A 13,646-nucleotide genomic window follows, 5' to 3' on the forward strand; every position below is an offset into this window, starting at 1 on the left:
CAAAATTGTAAAGAACTCATCTTACAGTTATGGTCTATTAACAAACAACAGATTTAACAGTGAACTATTTAGTCCATCTATGTGTAAACACGTCTTTTTGGAACGTGCCTATATCAACTGGATTCTCACCCAAAGAAGCACCAAGTACCAACCCTAAAATAAATAGGAATAACAAGTCACCATTTTAATGCCGACAAATCTAACTAGGATTTTGAAAAGGGCGTTTTCTGTGCGGGTTGTATGCTTGTTTGGATCTAGTGTCAAACCAATCTTCCCTTTTTGGGAACAAAGATTAATTCAATCATTCTTTTTTTCTCGATTCAAATGGTTTGGATCAAATACAGGCCCACTAGAAACTGTAGGGCAGTCCCTCGGAATCATTACATTGAGAATGGCACATGCTAGCAAGAGCAAAAGGATTCAAAACCTCATTTCGTTAGAAGTTACTTTTCAAGCCATAGGGGATATTTTATAGGACGTAAAGCCTCAGCTAAAATTAAGTCCTACAAAAGACATCATTTAACTACTTATGTACTTCAAGCACACCAGAATAAATAAGTCACTTTTCAGACTAAATGCATGCTATTCTTTTAAGAATAAAGTTACAGTTTAACACTTAAGTTATGGTGAATATCCTGTAACCTGTTATTACTATTCTACAATTAAATAATCTATTTAACAGCGGACATGTAGCACCATAAAATTAAAAGAAAGTCAAAGACAGTTGCCATCTTTCAAATAGGAAAGGCTACTCTTCTGTAGTTTGAAGTACATTATCTTCTTTTAGCACAGAGAAAAGTTCAGTATCAGGAAATTAACTGAAGGCTAACTAGGAAAAAACCCTCAAGGGATATTCTTTGGAAAAAAAATCTTGACTTCTTGTTCAAGAAATTCCTAACCCATAGAACATTAAAAGGGTTTCAGCATCACAACATGCTTGCCTTATTCTTAGCAGTTTGACTGCAACAAGAGGTAGAACACCAGGGGCTTAGGAGTCCATCAAAACAGCTGCTATCATCTTCAATTCAGCAAGTAAAAAGTAGGTGTGAGGGTGCCAATATAGATTGCATAGATCTTAAACAGAATTGTGTAAGATCACAACTGGTTCAAATGACTAAAAGGGTGGGGAGAGGGGATGTGTTTAATTTTTTTTAAAAGCTAGTTATATTAAATGCAAAACATATCTTCCTAAGGAAAAAATACACATGTATTTATGAATCCAGATAATTTAAGGGCATTTTAGCAACATAATACTAAAATGTAAAATGGATTTAGAATTTCAATTAGTTCAGCTGTTCTGTAACTTACAAAAATGTTAACACAGTGAATCTACCTCGTCATCAGAACAAGTATGGAAAAGCTGTATTTTAGGGATTAGCACTGAGTAAGAACCTACCTAAGGAAACAAAAATAGACATAAGTCAAGATTAAAACAGATCATTGAAACCTAGGTTTTCCATTTGACAACTTAAAGCATGATTAAAAACAAGATATTACGATCAACTCACCCTTAAGTCTGTGTGGTTCAGGAATGGTTGGGCTTGCTCAGAGCGCTGTAGCAGAAGTGGACTGTACTTCTTCAGGGCAGACACACTCACACCCGGAAAAGCAGCACTCGGTAAGCCTTTATCGTGGGCGGTGAGTCATTACGGGTGACTCTGCTTTCACTTTTAGGAACTACACCGAAGAGTCCCTAAAGACAGAGGGAAAAGAAAGAACAATTCACTTGGAAACTGCCTCCAAGTTAGGCGTATGCCACCTCCTCCCCACACCCTCCATGAGATCAAGCCATGCTGTTATCTTCAGCCACATTCAGCCTTTACAGGGTAAGTTCTCTTAAAGCTTCAAAAACCAGCTTGTCACCTACTACCTTTAGGACTAGACACAGCTACAGAAACCCTGGTCTTATTTTACAGCCTTCCTATTCCAGACACCATAGCACCAAGAGCAGAGCAGTGACCGACTCCTCCCCTCAAATTACTGCTTACAGGAGTAAGACGGGAAGCAATAGTATCTGCTCCAGATCACCCTCAAGTCAGGACAGCAGAAAATAAAAGCAAGTGCACTATAAAAGTTGATTAGATAAAGGGAAGAGGGAAATGACAGGATAAACTCCCCTTATTTAGTAAAGAGCTGAGTTTGACAGCATTCACTTAGATGTTGCTACCCATCACATACAGGAAGTTCATTGTCAAGCCTCAAACTGAAAGACTAAATAATTGGGAACATAAGGTACAAGAAGAGACTGCTACACATCTGCCTCACCAAGCAGCTTGCCTGGACAGAGTACGGATGAATGAAGAGAGGGTCTGAAGTGCAAAGGAAAAGCTTTTTAAGAAAAATCATTTAAAACACTGATGTACTAGATTGCATCTGAGCTGGCTTTTTTTTTTTTTTTTTTTTTTTTTTTTTAAGGGCAGCTTTAGGACATAATGAACTGCGACTTTGCCATTAGGTTGCCGGTGGCAATCCCAACTCCCTGACTCTCACTGCTGAAGTAAAGAGGATGGAGACACCAAACTTCAGTTCAGGCCAGCTGCAGGACAGAGCAGGGAAATACAGTAGAGAAGGGAACTGTGAGTGATGAGAGTGATCAATTCTGCTTCCGTCCAAACTTGGAGACCTCAGTGACACAACCAACACACAAAACCAAAAGCATTTTGCACACCATGGAAGATGGAATATGTTATTGTTTCAATAAGAAGTAACAATCTCTGCACACAGAAATGGAAAGAAGTTTTAAGATTTAACTTCAAGCCTAATTTTTGCAAATCCCTGCTCTCAAAAAAGTTTTTTTAATTCCAAAAATGCTTAACAGTCTACTTGCAACTGTTGTGGGAATAAAAAAGAAAGGGGTATTTTAAAAGACTGTCTAAAAGAAGAAAAAAATAAACCAAGGAGCAAGCCAAGAATGTCACAAAAGCTGTATCGGGATAGGCCAAGAAAAGCCTCCTGTCATACCAAGCAGCAGATACTTAAAGTCAGGCGTAACAGCAAATGCCCGGTAACAGACAAATCAGCGCTTTCCTAGTGCGCTCACCTGAGAGTCAACAGCTCCGTCTCCTGAGACAAAGGCCATATCCTTGTTTTGCTGTTAAAATACAGCTAAGGAAGAGCACTAATCTTTCACAACCCATTTATATTCTTTTCCACTATTTGCACACCTACGAGTCTCTGCAACTGCTTTTAAAATTTAGCAGTCCTCCATTATAATGCCAATTGTTAACCAAAGTGTACTGGTTTTCTTAAAAATTATGCTATTGAAGAATTTAGTGTGCTCTGTGACTTTTAACTTTCATGTTTTTAGTATCACATCAAAACGTTTTTTAACCCAAATACATTAGGAGCTAACGGCTAAAATTCACCTAAGCACAAGAGCAAGAACAAGTTTCCCTGGAAGGCCACTGGCCCAGAAACGCATTGCCTCCTGTCAGGACTACGACGACATTGTGCAAAGACCATTTTCTTAAACAATGACTGCAAGCGAAAGTAGAAACAAAAGCCTTCAGACGAAGCAACTGTGCGTGAAAATACCAGCAAGAGCTAAGCTACAGGATGGAGAGAAAACAGCTTCTCTGTGTTAAAAGCTGGATTAGCACAATTAGCTCAATTTTCTGTCTTTCACATACATTGGAATGCTAGAAAGTAGAAAGCCCATCATTTTTTGCACTTGCCCAAGGAATAGTCTTTGGCAAATTTAGAAAGCGATAACAAGACTATGAAAGCTGTTCACAAAACCAGCCAGATTTGTAAGAGTAGTAACACTTCTATGTTACTTTGAAATGGTATTTCAATAAAAGCTTGACCCCATATTTTTAAGTGCAAGAAACGGCAAAGGCAGCAGCCGGTAGCTGCTTTCCAATAGCCAGCATCAATCCATTCACTCTCAATTCTGACCATCAGATGCTATTTTGGCATGCAGGACTATGAAGTTGCCAAACATATGATCAAAATTTAAGTTTTTATTCTCTAAGAAGTACCTGGTATGGATATCTCTCTCTGAACAGATGCTGTGGGTGCAGCAGAGAACACCAGCGCCCGACACCTTCTCCTTTACACCAGAGCATCCGTGGGACACCCGCTAAACAGCCATGCCACCATGGTTTCCCCTAAAAAAAAAAAAAAAAAAAAAAAAAAAAAAAGCATCAGGCTCCTATGCTGCTTTGGGCTGGACCCTGCACAGGAGAAAAGCAGCCAGTGGGGCATCGCCAGAGCCCTGCTAGCAGGAGCCTTCCGTGCCCCTGCACTCCTCCACCAGCCATGGGCACCATCCCCACCACAGCAAAGCAGCTGCTCTCCTGGGCAGGCTCAAGCACGCACATGGATGCATGAAGGAGCTGCAAGCTGCACGGCCTGACCAACCTGCCCCAGCTGGAAGTCCAAGAGGGAAAGATGAAATCATCAGCCATTGAAACGAGTGCTATTTGAGCAGATTTGCCCAGCCTACCCAGGACAGTCCTCCTCTCAATCACCCGACAGAGCACGCCAATGGAGAAGTCAGCTCCCAAGTGGCATTAGACTCATTTTCTCTGCAGTAAGCAGCCCAAGAGTCCGTGATTCATTCTCTCAAATATTTGGCTGTAGCCAACCATAATACTGCCTCATGATGGAAAATGCCTTTCCTTCCCATGAAATGGAACGCATTGCCAAGCAAGCAAAAAAAACCCAACCACCTCATGCACATAAGTGAGCAGTGAGGGCTTCAGCTACCAGAACTGCTTTTCCAGCTTCTGCCACTGTTACAAGAGTAAGACCAGTGATTTTGCCTCTCAAGAGCAAAGTAACACAGGAGTTCAGTCAGCAAACCACACAGTAAAGCTGACCAGCTTTTCAAATGCCAAACTGTGAGAGTTTGGGGCAGCAACTTCCTATTTAGGAGATAAAAATAATTAGAAGTATTTCCTCCTCGGTATTTCTTTCCCAAAGAAATGATGCTCCTAAAAAGGAAGAGATGGAACTACTTGTGATGCCAGTCGGATGAAGAGTTCAAACTACCACACGAAGGAAACACAGCTACGAATCGCTGCAAGATAATCAACTGCAACACAGAAACAAGAGGGTGAAGAGGCTTGTTTGCAACCACAAGCTTTTATTACATGGAGAGGATATCAGCTTTGAAATGATCAGGTGATGAAAACTAAGAATTTCTAGTAGTTTAACAATACGATTATAATGTAAAATTGAGACTTTCGCAGGAGATCACATTGAGATCTGCAGTCAGCCTCTCAACAGTAAGACTTGTGCAACTGAAGAGAAAGAGCTACTTGGCCAGTGTGGCTACCACGCAGCTCACACAAGAAATGGACTGCAGACTTCAGGAGGAGCGAGTAAATGCCATGCCGGTTCTTTTGCGTGTAAGAACCAAACATCATATTGTGTAATCTGAACCAAACCCTAATTCAATTCTATTTTCTTTAAAAATATCCCAGAGGGTTAAGCCTAGTGTCAAACCTCAATGGGAAACAGCATTTACAGGCACGCAGTGTGTCAGCATCCGCAGGACAAAGGCATTACCACAGTCATTTGCCTTCTTGCTGTACTGAAAGCCCCCCTCCAAACCAAAAGCAGACTGACCATGAGGTTGCCTGTTTCACAGGAAAGGAAAGAGACTGATCACGTCTCAAAACTTTCCACCTTCTGCCCAAGTGCCTGTCAGTGAAAACCCCTAGGGCTGTGCAGGGCTTGCACAAAAAAAAAAAAAAAAAATAGGGCTTTAACCCTGCAGTCTTCTCTAGCTTTGTCAGAAACCTGGAGTAGTTGAAGGACCTGATCTCTTGTTTGACTTGCTGTGGTAACAGTCAAAGGAGAAAGAAGAAGCAGTCACCAACTTCTACCACAGTAGTTTCTTCTTCTGTAGACTCACTGCGAAAGTCAGATTCTATAGTCACCTGTACGCTAGGCTACTTTGCCTTTTTACTTCCCTTGAATCTGCTTTTAACTTGGTAGAGGAACACTAAAATTGCAACACAGATTTCAAGTGAACTTCAGTTTCTCACTCAAACTAGTGTCTCAAACATAGGCCTAGTAGAAAGACTCCTGTCCTGCCCAAGCTGTCCCTTACCTCTGGATACAGAGACACCAGCGCTCAGGGCTCCCCCAGCATCACAGACTGTTCTGCTACAGCTCTTGCTGAAAGAGAAACCGAAGCATTTACCACCTCCTCGCTTCCTCATCTCAGAGGTCATAATTTCTCATCTCATGATCATTTAGGTGGAACTGTCCTTTGTACCATCGCATTCAGAAAACCTCAGCTTTGCTTTAACACTTTGAATGTCTAAACCACCCATTCAACGCTGCATCAATTATGCAGAATGTGAGATTTCCCAGCTCCCTTCTCCCTAACCTGTAGATGGGTCACCACATTTCTTTTCTGAGACAAAGCTAAGCTTTGAGGCAGATGAATACACATGTGAGAGAGCGATCTTTCAAAAAGACAGTGGTACCTGACAGCTCTGGGGAAGTTGAACAGGACTTGCCTCCCGCAGGCTGACGTGGCAGAGCTGTACAAGCTCAGCAATTGCCCAAGGACCAGAGTATAATGCACTGCTTCAGAAGTGGCAGGAAGATAAGGATAACGCCCTGCAGATGACAGGGAACACTAATCCTACAAACTGAAGGGATACAAGCACACTAAGTAACATCGATTAGCTATACCATATTAAGTTTCGGCACAGACATTCATTCAGAGGCTTATAAATAAATCCTTCAATTAATTCAAGATAATCTTCCTTGCTGCCCTGAAAGTTACAGATGTTATCAACAAACAAATTTGCTAAATTTTGACAAAAACATTCAAGATATCGGGACTCAAAATTTAAAAAAAGGACCAAGAAATTTCAGAACAGACAATGCTGGGAGGAAAATGTGGTCTCTTTGAGTACCAAGCAGAGGTGCACAATTGCCAAGAAACAACACACAAAAACCCCAATGCACTTCATTTAAAGCTTTTTCTAGTAAATTTAATAATAGTCCATTTCAGACAGGATAAGGCTTTACCTATATTACTATCAAGAAACCCATGAAAGAGTTATTTTAAGTTACAGGGAGATCAACTCATTGTAGTAAACTGCAATAACATGTACTTAAAGCACTTCATACATTAACAAAAGATAAACTAAAAGAGCATTTTGAGGGACAAATCAAGAGGCCGAGCAGCTCAAACAGTCCCTCAGTGTAGTCCTGCCACAGGAACTGGATCCAGGGCTAGCACAGAGGCGTATGAGTAGCCGCACTGTGGGCTACGGAAAGATGCTACAAGCAGGGATTGCTGGAAGCAGGTACAGATTCTTGTCAGCAAGCCACTAGCTTCATGTAACTGAGCCGAAATGCTGAAATCCCAAAGCTGTCCTGTTTCTTGTCTGTCAGCTAATCTTAGTGCTTTTGTTTCGTCATGTTGTCAGAGCTAGGCTTGTTTTCAAAGGAAGGTTAGGTGCAGAACTACTCTGTAGAAGGCAGAATAGTCTCCTGCTGCAGACCACAGAAACAAGCCCAGCTAGATGGCACGACTAAGCTATTACGAATGCATAAAATACACTGAAAACAGTTTTGGATGTGTGAAAGATTTTGATAGTGTTGCTGAAAAATTCAGTGATGCCTCAGTCGGAAGCTCGCATTGTCGGCTGTCTGACAACTGCCTCAAAGAGCAGATCACAGAGCAGACAACGTCTAGACCCTCCTATTCTCAGCCTCACCAAATTTGTCACTTTATGACACAGGTTATCATCTCAAACATGAAAAACTTAACACTGTGGCAGGAAACAGGCTGAAGAAACTTCCACTTCTTAATTCAAGCAGCATCGGAAGATGGCCCAATCTTTCAGTGCCAGTAGCTGACAGCCAGTTTTGTGACCTTCCCTTGCCAACCACAGAAAGCCAGCAGCAATTTCTTTTCTAGCCTAGGTTCAGGACTGCACCGGCAGAGCAGGAGACTTCTTTCCAATTCTCTTTCCTCCTGTAAGTGGATACAGTGACAGCTGCTCAAAAGACTGACCTCCGAGTCAAATATAACATGTAGGTCACTAGGTTAGCAAACCTGCCTCCAAGGTGCTCACGGGAAGCGTGATCCCTGAGCTTCCAGAGCTGAAGTCTACAGAACTTGATGCACAGCTCTGGGCAGGTCACTGGAACCCCTTATCTCACCTATTGAAAAGAAAACCAAAAACCACACACAAAAACCCAGCTTCATTTCTCCTCATTTGTCTCTTCAGGTTCTGCCTTGAGGACCCCCTCTCCCTGCCCCACTCCAAGACTACCATGAAAGCACACTGCAGCAGAGATCCTGATGATGAGTGAGGTGACCATGTGGCTTCTGTCAGCAGCAGAGCCAGTAATTCCAGGTCTCAAAGGTATCCTGCTCCTACCACTGAGCTATGGTACTGTTTGGGGGTTTTTAAATAGTGTTTTAAGGCTTCCACCTGTATGAAGAAACTCAGAGGAAGTTGGTCAATGGGTTTCAGAGCTCCCATGGCCAAGAAGAGGAAGGGGACCAACTGCCCGAGACAACTCGGACAAGCACATGTGGGTTAGGAAGTGGGGCAGAGACAAGCACGTACATGTTTCACAAAGCAGTCTAAAAATGGTTTAAACAAAACTGTATACCCATTCTAGTTTGTTATGGCAGCACATCAAAAATGCAGAAAGCTCAAACACTATTTAAGAAGCTCTCAAAAACCTGTAACAATATCAGGAACACAAATCACGGTCATGGGGCTTCTCCTAAATAACTTTTAAGGAATGTCAGGAAAATTAAGATTAAACTGTTTTAATAATTATGTTTAGATACTATTTCGCCAAATGTACCAGAGGGGTAAAAGTTCTAAAGAGAAAAAAAAACGCACACATTGTTCAATTTTTTTTTATTTTATTTAAATCTTTCATTCTAGGACTGATACATTGCCCAGAGTTTGAGTGCAAACACACACATCGTTCTTCATTCACCATTAGGTGAACATTTTTAAAAGCAGTAAAGAACTCTAAGCTTTCTCCATGCCACCAGATAGCCTTGCTTTTACAGAAAAAGAGCATCAGTGTATCTGCTGGACTTTCTTTATCAATACCTCTTTCTAGCACATCCCACTGTCTACAGGAAGGTATAAGATACACACAAGTAGCAAATGGAGTTCACCGCCTGTCCTCCAACCTATGATTCAAACTATATTAATATCAGGTTATGCACAAGCACTGAAGCAAGCAATCCAAAAAGCCATACCAATACTTCAAATCAAAATGTCCTCAAGGCTGGTCCTTCTCCTCATGTCCAGCAAAAAACTCATATGCAGAGACTTAAAGCAAAAGCAAAGCACTTCCTATAACAAAAAAGCCTCAGAAAGAGAGAAGAACTACAGTTGCAAGTGTTTTGCATGCTTAGAAAAACTTCTCCAAGGAAAAGGATGGATTTCTTGTCACTGATCGTGGCGACTCGCTGACCCCCCATTAACAAACATACATTAATAAGTGACAAGCAGTACCTGAGCCCAGACTTGGAAGCAGCAGGTATCCCTACCAAATGGGCAAAGCCTGCCAAATACACAAAGTCCCCACGGCAGAGTTGGGTAAATGTCTAAAGCACAAGCTTGGCCACAGCCATGGTGGATCAAAGTACCAGATCATTACAAACACAGCTGAGGAGAGATCACGATGCATCGGTCAGTCACACCGCCTTATGAGTCACACGTGAACATTTGACTTACACTAGACCTCAGTGACATAACAAAGAACAGAAAAGGAACTAAAGATTGTGCTGGCACAGCTGCTGCCATGCCAACTTCATAGTCACCACATACAAACCAGGAAGGGAAAACAAAATATATTGTCAGGACACAAGGAAACACAAAGCACAAAACGACACAACACAACTCTAATGAGATACTTGAAAGACAACGAGTCCCAGCACAGCATGTCTGCCAGCAGTACTTTAAAGAAAGGAATAAATTCAAAGTCTACTGAGCAATCACAAGGTCGGGAGAGAAAAAAACCCCAAACCACCAAACCAAACAGTTTAAAATACTGGACACAAGATATTGACAATGGAGCAGAACAGGACGAACTTCATCAAATTAGCTTGTCTTCAACTTACTACAAGGCGACAGCTTTTTAACTTGCTGCCTCTGTGTCGAGAGGGAAACCTAACAGTGTGTGTGACAAGCTGTGCTCCATTTTGTGAGGATACCACCGCATATCTAAGTGACTTAAAAGACCAACAGGAGACATTTCAAAATAAAATACGTTATCAGCTAGAGGAGTTATTGATGTGAAAGAAAATTTGAACAAAAAAGCCTAAAGAGTAACAAGCTAGTAGGTGTTCAAATCATCACCATTACCACTCAATTATTCCTTATGACACTAAATATCTCCCTTTTATTCCTTAATTTTAAGAAACAAGCAAAACACTTGAGGGAAATGGACTTTGGTATCACCTGACGGGCAGAGTATGAGAGATGTTCTACCAAACATCAAACCAGAATATTGCAAGTAAACTATTTCAGCCCATCCAGGAGGCTCACGGCAAATGAAACATGCTGAGAGCCAAGACCTCCAATGTGAAATATTGAAAACATACCAAGGAAGAGTGCTGTGAAGTTGTGCAGAAAACCATCATGCCCCTTCTAAGAGGAAAAAAGAACATTAAGAAAAGCACAGAACAAGGCAACAGTGAGATTAAGGCAGCCACTGAGCAATCCCTGAATTACAAGGCCAGAGAGGAGGATACCAGAGCAGCTAACATGAGGCACTGCAGTTGAACTCAATGTATAGGAGGTTGAAGGTAAACAAGGAAAATTAAAGACTTCGAGGAATCCTATTTGGGGTTATAAACCCACACTGATATCACAACTGAAGATAAGGGAGGTGTGTGGACTAGCTGGATTTGGAGGCATCAGCAATCTAAGAATAAGTAAATAACTGCAACTAAGCTAACAAACAATCAGCAATACCAAGGACAAGAGTAGCGCACAATGCAAAATACTGCATTAAAATATCCCAGAGAAGCTTCCTGCACAAGTGATGGACAGCAGATGCTGCAAACTTTTACAGTTAGCAGGAACTTCAAGAGAGTGTTTGGATGAAAAGGGGAGATATGAGAAGCGATCATGTAACTACAGTAGTGCTTCACGCATATGAAAAAGAACACACCAGGAGAAACACACAACCTATTCACCCAGACTTATAAATGAAAACAAACAGTAGAGACTGAGGCACAACGCAATAACAGTAATGTCTTAAAGGACTAGAAACAGGAAGGGTGCCAGCAGGAGAAAGGACCTCTTTTGCTGGCTTCAGCAGAGGAGAACAAAGACATATGCAAAAGCACTTGCAGAGGAATGGACCAGATTTAGATCAGGGCAAAGAACAGATCAATTCTTCACATTTGGATAAATGCAAAAGGAAAATACATTTAACATCATCCTAGACTCTTAAAATGATACAAGAAGTTTTGGGAATGCACAGTCCTCCAGAAATCCACAGCCAAATACAGGAGTCCAAGAGGAGACAAGGTGCAAGGGAATATTTAAGACAGCTTGTAGGTGGTAAGAACATCTGCTGTTAAGAGTTTTCTATAGTTTAGTAGGGAAATAGCAAAAAAAAAAATTAATACTGAGCAGTAAACAAGAGAGAGTCACAGTACACAAACGTGTGTAGGTCTCCACATGACAATAACCTCGTAGCACTGATGGATGTACAGAAAATTATGAGTAAAGCAGTAGAACCACACTGAGGACCAGCATGATAAAAAAAAAAAAACCAACAAAACAAGTGCCTTCACTGCAAGACAAAGGGCAGAAAAATTAAAAACCTGAGGCAAATCTAGTGCTAAGTGGAAAAAAAAACTCTTGCCTATGTTGAAGAAAACAAACACTGACACAGACATAAAAGGAAAAAAAACAACATCAAGCACATTAGCATTCAGAAAACAATGCAGTATCTAGAAGGCTGAATAAATTTAGAAGAGAAAAGGCAGCACTTATGTCTGTGCTTCCCCGTGGACCAAAGTTTCACTGCGTGAGAAATACTGATAAATGCAGTCCGAGTACCAAAATGAACTCTGGGCTCAGGGTGGATACTGGGAGATTCAGAGCAAGATTTTGCAATAACAAAACAGAAAATGAAAAAAACAAGACGGCTACAGTCGTTATCAGGACCTACATTAACACTCTACCCAGAAGGCACGCTGTACAACAGAAGATAAGAAATAGCAATATTTAAAAAACAAAGGGAAAAATGAAGGTATGCGAGATAGAAACAGCGATGAGCAGGGGAGAATCAAAGAGCTTAAACACGGGCTTGATAAGAGTATGATACAAAGCAGCAAAAAGACCTGCTTTCTAAGCACTGCACTAAGAGAGCAAAGCAGTACTGTGGTGCTACCACACTACTAGGAAAGGTGCCGCTGCTTAATCTATTTCCCGAGCACGCAAACCAAAAGATCTAGATAAATAATTGGTAGCTCACCCTCCATCCTCACGTTTTCTCTATAAGAGAGAGAAAACTTGCTCTGCGGAGATATTTTTTACATTTAGAATGGTGAATATTTTTCAGGATTCCGACTTTTTACATTGATATAAAAACATCCAAGGGCTCAACAAAATTCTTCTGAGCGTTTCTGGGCTCCCAGGAGGTCCCAGAGCAGCCTGTCATTCTGTCCCCTCCACGCTACAACCCAAGCCGCACCGAAGGGCTGGAGCAAAGCCCTTGTTTTGCAAGTCATACAAGTGCCAGGCGCATCTGCCAGCGCCCCAGAGGCGCCGGGAAACACCCCACCGCCCCGAGCAGCGACGGACCCGGGGGTTCCCCGTCCCCTTAGACCCCCCTTCCATCCACGTTCTGCCGCTTTCTTTTACGAGCTCTGAACTCAGCCCAGCTCTCACCGCCTCCGGGGCCTCCGTGCGCAGCACCGGGTTGCCCCCGCCGTGTCAGCAGCCCGGCCGGGCACAAAGCGAGCGGGGCCTGGGCTGTGGCCACCTGCACGTTATCATCGGTTGCCCTCCCCGGGGGGTACGGGTGACCCCGAGGGAGGGTATGGGTGGTCCCCGGGGGAAGGGCGGGGTACGACTGACCCCCAAAAACCAGGGCAGCACCTGCCTTAATCACCGGCGCCCGCGGGAGCGCGGGCGCTGCCTCAGGGCCCGGCCCCCACCCCGCTCCGGGCGGCCTCCCGGCCCTCACCCCGCCCCGGCGGTACGCGTGGCTACCGGGGAAGCGGAGGGCGGGCTAGGGATGAACACCGGCGCCCTCCCTTCCATAACCCAAGGCCGGCCTGCGGCGCACCGGAGCCCGGCGCTGCCCCCTTCCCCTCAGCGCTAGCCCGCTGCCTGCCCGCCCGCCTCACACCACCTCAGCCCCGCGGCGCGCGGCGCCTACCGCCGCCGCCTGACGGCCATGCCCACCCACCTTGCCTTACCTCACCTCAGCCCCACCGGGGCCGCCGCGGGGCCCGCGCCCCTCCTGCACCCCGCCGGCTCCACTCCTTTGTGCCGCGGCGGCGCACGGCGGAAAGATGGAGGCCACACACCGACCGGCCCCTCCCCACCCCGTCTGGACCCGCCCCCCGCCGTCTCCCGGGCGACCCGCCCCGCCCCCGGCCTTCGGCCCCGGCCCGAGCGCTTCGCCCAATGGTGGCGCGGGGCCGCCCTGACGTCACGTAGCAGCCA

At 43.8% G+C, this 13,646-nt stretch overlaps 1 long non-coding RNA gene across 1 annotated transcript; it reads right to left on the reverse strand.

Annotated features, from left to right (window-relative positions):
• Positions 1-1,529: 1,529 nt before the first annotated feature.
• LOC309676930 lies at positions 1,530-13,469 on the reverse strand. Its single transcript, XR_014269641.1, has 3 exons — positions 13,397-13,469; positions 3,981-4,109; positions 1,530-1,693 (listed from the first exon to the last, which is right to left on the reverse strand). It is a non-coding gene; the product is annotated as an uncharacterized lncRNA (long non-coding RNA).
• Between the last annotated feature and the right edge of the window lie 177 nt (positions 13,470-13,646).

Source organism: Vanellus vanellus (assembly GCF_965231255.1).
Source record: "Vanellus vanellus genome assembly, chromosome: 12".
Classification (NCBI taxonomy): domain Eukaryota; kingdom Metazoa; phylum Chordata; class Aves; order Charadriiformes; family Charadriidae; genus Vanellus; species Vanellus vanellus.